Source organism: Rhyacophila brunnea, unplaced genomic scaffold (genome assembly GCF_057557595.1).
Source record: "Rhyacophila brunnea isolate RB1 unplaced genomic scaffold, BYU_Rbru_1.0 scaffold_10, whole genome shotgun sequence".
NCBI lineage: Eukaryota > Metazoa > Arthropoda > Insecta > Trichoptera > Rhyacophilidae > Rhyacophila > Rhyacophila brunnea.
This window is the reverse complement of record NW_028232752.1, coordinates 44,674,775-44,682,942: the sequence shown is the minus strand read 5'-3', so window position 1 is coordinate 44,682,942 and position 8,168 is coordinate 44,674,775.

The following is an 8,168-nucleotide window of genomic DNA, read 5'->3' as shown; positions in this document are numbered from 1 at the left end:
TCTCATAATGTGGCCGAGGTATTGTAGTTTCCTGGTTTTGATACTACGTACAACTTCTCGGTCCTTCCCCATTCGATTGAGAACTTCAACATTTGTCACCCGGTCAGTACAAGGAATTTTGAAGATGCGTCTATACAGCCACATCTCGAAAGCTTCAAGTCTCCGTGACATCTCTTGGTTTAGCGTCCATACTTCTATACCATAGAAAAGAATTGAGAGAACATAACAACGTACCATACGCAGTCTCAGACCTAGGTTAAGATCTCGATTGCTAAGGAGGCGTCTCATTTTGAGAAAGGCGCTCCTTGCGATCTCAATTCTAGTTTTTATTTCCTGAGACTGGTCCCATTTCTCATTAACCCATGCAGTGGCGCACCCAGGATATAATATTGGGGGGGGCCCAAGGAGGAGAATGTAAATTAGTCCCATAGGCTCTTTTTCTTCTTCACAGCCTAATTTCTCGTTTATCGGTCTTTTGTCTATTGCACTCGGTGTAGCTACACCATGGTCCTAACATCCTGAAACGGGCCCTCAGGCTAGGATATTTGGTGGTCCCCCTACCTACCGCTAAGATTAAAGGCAGTGTGAAACACTAAATTAACGTTTTCCAAATTGTGTTTTAGTTCAAATTAAGGGTACTTATACGGTGAATTATTGGCGATTTTTAATACATCTACTTTAATAATGGAGCTGTCGAGTATCGACATATAATAATAAAAAAATATATTGCACAATTATATAAGTAATTGAAAATGGTCATGGCCATGAAGAATAATAGCGCCGCAGGCGACTTTTTTACTATTAAAGTTAATTTATGATGTGTGTTTATCTCACTTATCTGGTCAACCCGACACGCCGGGCCCCCCATAACCCGGGCCCCCAGGCTAGAGCCCTGTCAGCCCTCCCAAGCTATGACCTACACCACTCCGGAATTCGGGTGGACACGGAGAATTTTTTGACAGTTCCATAAGGGATTGGGTTTCTAAAAAAACCCGACATTAGTATTTCGAAATTTTGTGTTAGAAATTAAAATCTAAGAATTTTTTATTTGTCTAAGCCCAAAGGTATAGTTTATTGGCTTTAAATTTCAATGTTTAAAACGGGGGTTTGTTAAAGTTTGGTAAAAGTTTAAAATGTTTTAAAATGGGGTGCCAGGGCCCCTTGCCCCCCCCTGGGTGCGCCACTGACTGTTGGTCACTAAAGACTAAAATTTTTGGGGAGGTGAGCCTTGAATTTTTATTTTCTGATTTCGGGGGCCCATGGTATGAAAAAGTTTGACAAGCACTGGTCTAGACTCAAGAGCTACAATATGTATGCCAAATTCAAAAAAAAAAATGTTCTTTTGATTTACACCACCGCCGACTGTGGTGGTTTTAGTCGTTCTTTTCGCCGAATTTTTATTGTCGATTTTTTAATATTGAGGTTCCAAAATATTAATTGACAATGGACAAAAAAAAGTATTATTGCATTTAACTTATACACAAACCTCTTCAACACAATACAGCCTAATTTCTCGTTTATCGGTCTTTTATCTATTGTACACGGTGTACACCAGTCCGGAATTCGAGTGGACACCGAGAATTTTTTGACAGTTCCATTAGGGATTGGGTTTCTAAAAAAACCCGACATTTTCGAAATTTTTGTGTTAGAAATTAAAATCTAAGAAATTTTTCTATAAGTGTGCTGGTGAATTACATTCTGATAATTTTTATTTTGGGGGGTGCCAGGGCCCCCTGGCCCACCCCCTGGGTGCGCCACTGAACCCATGTACCTAAATATTTATAATGGGTCACACGTTCGATTGGTTCGCTGTTAATGACAAAATTTGTGTTGGTGTCTGGTGTCGCTGTTTTTGATACTAGTAATGGTTTTGTTTTCTTGAGGTTCATTTTTATACCATAAGAATTACTGACCTCATTAACCTTTTCTACCAGTTGATGTAAACTCTTTAAACAATCAGCAATCAGCACAGTATCATCGGCATATCGTATATTGTTAATATATTTGCCATTAACCATAATACCCACCGATTCACCTTGTAAGGCTTCCTTGAAAATAGCTTCCGAGTACATGTTAAATAGCAAAGGTGACAATATACACCCCTGTCTTACACCGCGACGAATTTTTACCTCTCCACTGATTTCGTTTTCAATCTTAATATTTGCCGTTTGATTCCAATATAAGTTAGCTATCAGTTGAATGTCTCTTGCATCAATGCTTTTCTCCTGTAAAAGTTCGAGAAGTTTAGGATGCCTAACAGTATCGAATGCTTTCTCGTAATCGATGAAATACATATAAACATCAACATTAACATCTAGGCATATTTGCACTAGAACATTCAAGCTGAAAAGTGCTTCGCGAGTGCTCAAACCACTTCTGAAGCCAAATTGTGTATCATCCATGTCTTCTTCGCATTTTCGAAAAATCCTATTATGGATGATTTTTAATAAAACTTTTAACATGTGGCTCATCAAACTTATTGTTCTAAACTCGCTGCACTCCTTTGCATTCGCCTTTTTTGGTAGAGTGATGAATGTCGATTTAAACCAATCATCGGGAATTATGCCCGTTTCGTAAATTTTATTAAACAAATCAACGAGAATTTCTAATTGATCTTCTTCTAATAATTTTATCATTTCATTGTAAATATGATCAAGGCCGACAGCTTTACCATTTTTAGAATTTCGTATTGCGTTTATTATTTCTGCCCTATTTATGCATGGGGCTTGTTCACATTCATTAAAAGTATAGCCAATAGGTCCCCTATCATCATCAAACAGATTTTCAATATATGTCTTCCAACGAGTCAGCTTCTTTTCTATATCTAATATAATACGCCCATCTTCGTCTTTCAAGATAGTTGATGAGGTTCCTTTCGTAATTCCCAATGTTTCCTTTATCTTTTTGTGCATATTAAAGGAATCGTATTTTCGTTGGAGATTTTCATTTTCTTTGCATTGGTCGGACATCCATTCTTCTTTAGCTGTACGAATTTTACTTTTTATGGTATTATAAATTCTTCTATATTGAGTTTCATTTTTATTTTTCCATTTTCCATTAAAGACAGAATCTCATCTGTCATCCATTTTTGCTTCTTAGCTGTTCTTTTATATTCTAATTGATTATTAGATATGGAGGAGAACACATCTTTTATCCTGTCCCACTTGTCCGATATGTCATAGGACTGAGTGAATGAAGTTTTTATTTGTTCTATTTCTGTGTTCAGTGCACTTTTTACTTGTTGTTTGACTTCGGGATCCTTCAGTTTCAGTTAATGTCAACACGTTGGGTAGCTACAACAGGATTGTGGTCAGATGAGATTCAATTTCAATTTTCAATTTATTTATTTTTACATATTGTGGACATTACAAATTATAAGTTTAAGACGTTCACAACATGACATAAAAAAGAGATAGATAATATGTTATTAAACAAATATGTACATACAAAAATATTAATTATATAGGTACATGGAAATACACCGGATGAGTTGAGCAGACCCTATTTTAAAAATTTATAAAATAACGTCCACCTATACTCATCCTCACGTAGGTGGAATATATCAACACCCGAAGCAATTTCGTTGAACATAGTTATCGCCCTCCCAATTGGCATTACCAGTGGCAGGTTGGTTCTGCACCTTGGGAGAATAAACAACTGATGTTCTCTATTTCTAAGATAGTTATCAGGGACACACAGGTCAACACTGCCCAGAATGGCAGAGTTCTCATTTATACCTCGTATAAGTCGAAAAAAATACATAGCTAAATAAAGATTTCTTCTAAATTGCAAACTGCAGTATGTAAGCATGCGTAAGAGAAAGTCAGTTGGATAAAGCCACGGATAGTATCCGTACAACCTCAAATAAAGGAGTCTCAAGAATTTCTTCTGAACCCTCTCCACCATAAGGCCATACTTCAACTGATGCGGTGCCCAAACAATAGACCCACTCTCAAGTCTGCTTCGAACTAAAGAATTAAATAAAAGTTTTAATACCGTAACATCCGAAAAGACCCGGGAAGTACGCATGACGAAGCCCAACATTTTAAGCGCCTTGTTACAAATGGTAACTATATGGCTAATAAATGTCAGTTTACTCTCAAACGTAATGCCAAGATCCCTTACAGATGATATTCGTGACAGAACTCTGCCATGCATCGAGTATTGGAAAAACAACACTTTTGAGGCTCTGGTAAACGACAAAAGATTGCATTTATCAATATTGAATTCTAGTTTGTTACGCCTGCCCCAATCTAATATATTATTATCTATATCAAGTTGGAGCTGACGACAATCGTCCAAGGTGACAACTTCCAAAAAGAGTTTCAAGTCATCAGCGAACAACAAAAACATAGCATTTTTTATTACCAATGCTATGTCATTTATAAAAATCGTGAACAGCAACGTCCCTAAGTTTGAGCCCTGAGGGACACCAGAAAAGAGATGTCAGTACCTGGATAAGTTTTAGTAGATGTTACGCTATTTCTGTAACGATTGCGAATTAATATATATAGTCTATTTGATTTCTTACAATGTTATTGCCATCATCTTGTGGGGATTTCCATGTATACAATCGCCTTGCTGGAAGTTTGAATAATGTGTTACAAACAACCATACTCTCTTCCTGGCGAAATTGTAGTAATCTTTCTCCTCGATCATTTCTTTGTCCTAGATCAAATTCTCCTACTAACTCTCCACTTTTACCTTTACCAATCTTTGCGTTGAAATCTTCTATAATTAGGGTAACTTCATTATCTTTCGTCGATTTTAGAATTTCATTTATCTGTTGATAGAATTCTTCTATAACATCGTCATCTTTGTCGGCAGTTGGAGCGTACACCTGTATTATATTAACATTACCCATCCATGATTTGAATTATAATAGCATTACTCTGTCAGAGTAGGGAACAAAACTATTGACCGATCTGTTAATTTTATCGGTCACTATGATACCCACTCCATTTCGATGGTGGTTATCATCATTTCCCGAGTAATACAAGGTGCCGTTGGCAGTTTTAAATCTGCCGTTTCCCTTCCACTTCACTTTGCTGATACCAAGGTGATACCGCCTAAACCATGGCATCCTCAGAGGATCCAAGGCCATGAGGCCTGAATCATCATTGGGCTGATTCATGCAAACATGAACAGATCGACTGCGAGGCAAATTTCTAGCCCGTAAGCAAATAGTAATTATTAATATAATTTTTTTAATATTATTACCTACATTTCATCCAATTTTGACAAATATTGAAAGCAAAGTTCCCAGCCATACAATGTACCTAGCACCTAGAATATCTGATTTGAGATTACTTTGAAAAAATATGTATTTGTACCTAGTTCAAATATTTCAAAATATGTACCTACCTAGCAAAGAAATGCACTCCCTTTCAAAGCAGGTACCTAAAAAAAGGTCTGACTGACTATTTCTGTTGTGAGCGAAATTCTCAGAAATAAGCCAGGTACATAATATGCATGTACGTCAAGTTGGACTGCCCACTTTTGAAATTCAAAATTTTGAAATAGCCAGTCGTTAGTGCTGCGTTAGTGCTGGTTAGTGCTGCAATATCATCGTTAGTGCTGTTGTATTAAAAAAGTTATAGGCAATTCAATGTGGGCAGTCCAACTTGACGTCAAGTTGGACTGCCCACTTTGTAAAAACTAATAAAATTCAAAATTCAAAATAGCCAATCGTTAGTGCTACATTAGTAATGGTTAGTGCTGCAAAAATTATCTTTATTGCCATTAAATTGCAAAAGTTATGGGCAAATCAAATTATAATAAACGTCAAGTTCGACTGCCCACTTTTTAAAAACGAATAAAATTCCAAATCCAAAATAGCCAATCGTTAGTGCTACGTTAGTGTTGGTTAGTCCTGTAAAAATTATCGTAATTGCCATTAAATTAAAAAAGTTATGGGCAAATCAAATTATGACAAGCGTCTAGTTGGTGTACCCACTTTTGAAAAACAAATAAAATTCAAAATCCAAAATAACCAATCGTTAGTGCTACATTAGTATTGGTTAGTGCTGCAAAAATTATCGTTATTGCCATTAAATTGCAAAAGTTATGGGCAAATCAAATTTTAAAAAACGTCAAGTTGGACTGCCCACTTTTTAAAAACGCATAAAATTCCAAATCCAAAATAGCCAATCGTTAGTGCTACATTAGTATTGGTTAGTGCTGTAAAAATTACCGTTATTTCCATTAAATTAAAAAAGTTATGGGCAAATCAAATTATGACAAGCATCTAGTGGGAGTGCCCACTTTTGAAAAACAAAAAAAAATCAAAATCCAAAATAGCCAATCGTTAGTGCTACATTAGTATTGTTAGTGCTGCAAAAATTACCGTTATTTCCATTAAATTACAAAATTTATGAGCAAATCATTTAGGTACTTACTAATTGTGCAGTTGAAGTTTTTATGTACTTACAGGTAAGTACCTAGCGCAATTGTTATAGTGAAAGAAAAAAGAGATAAGAATGGATAGGTACACATTTTTTGCCTGATTTCCCAAGGTAAACTCAATGATTTTAGTTCATAATTGTAGCCTGAAAATAATACAAGATAATGTTTGATAAGTTTTATGAGCAATTACAAGTAGGTGTGCACGGGCAACAGTGGATTGTATGAGGCGAAGGGATGGTGTTTTGTTTGAAGCCAGCGAAGGCAGGTAGCAAAGTATTGTGTCCATGGCAGTGTTGCCAACCGTACTATAATTATAGTATTTGTACTATAATTTTGGCCCGCGTACTATGTACGATATAAAACATGTATAGTACGCCCAAAATACTATACTTTTGAATATCGGAAAAAATATATAAAAAGTTATCATGGAATGATTTATGTGGGGGTAAGGAATAGGTATGGATGGGGATATAGGATAGGGATAGGTTGGGGATAAGCATGAGACTCGGGGAAATAGGATGAAGCAGGGTCGTGGATGGTTTGACAATTACCTCTAAGACCTCAGTTACCTGTCCGGTTACTACACTCATTCGTTGGATGTTCCTGTATAATAATAAATTACATAAAGATGGAATAAATATAAATATCTCGGATTGAGCGCCACTCTATGATGATGCATAGAGACAATAGTGAAGGATAATTAAATGAAAAGCAAGTAGAGAAATTGCAACAATTGTATATTAATAAATAAGATAACTTGCGGGCTACAGTGTATAAAAAATGTATAATTACTTAAGTGAATCACGAGCACCTAAAGCGATACAATATTTAGATAAATGAGAACAAAAACCCAAAAGCTAATTCGAAACAAAGACTAGTTCGGTGGACCGTAACATAAATGAACAATAAATACCAATTACACAAAAGGCTCTCCAGCCTATTCGCTGCCCTCGATTCCTTCCAGGACGGAATCGAGGAGTGCGTCTTCAAACGTGTGGGGACCGTGGAGTTCCTCCGATCTCCTGGCGTGGGGGGGACGTCCTTCAGATGGCCATCGTCCTCGTCTCCAAAACGTCAGGAAATCGAAAGCCCTGTGCCCAGGGTCCGAGGCTCGGAACTGGCCAAGACGTCTGCTTCCTTCGAACGATCAAGACTGAGAGAGCGACTCCCGCTTCACCTTTGTGTAAAAAGCCCGCTATCTCCTATAGCGCCGGAAATAGTGTCACGAACTCCGTACAAACTATCCCGTGCGCAGGCGCGATCCGGTCGTACTTTTGCGTAGTGTTGCCCTCGTAAAAACTTCTTTGGCTTAGTGTGTTATGTTATAAAATAACATGACAAAGTACTAAAATTTCTATATTTTCGTTGGATAAATTGGTGCAAAGTACTATAATTTCGCAATATAAGATGATTTGCAGCACATGGAAAAAAAATGCTCGAAAAACGTAAAAAAATCCCTTAACTTTGGTTTAAAATGAAATTTCTTGAATAGTTCGGCAAGCATTTTTGGTCGGAAGAGGTACCAAAATAAAAAGGGGTCTCCGAGTTTCTCAATATCTCCGTTATTTTTTTTTCTGAGATACAAAAAACCTATACATTTTCAACAGATGACAACGCGTACTATATTTTTTCCCCAAATACTATTATTTTGGAGGCTCTGTACTATAATTCCACTTTGAAAAGATGGCAACACTGGTCCATGGCCTTTTCCGTTATTGCAGACTGCAGACACTGTTGCCAAAGATAGACATGTTCAGATACAG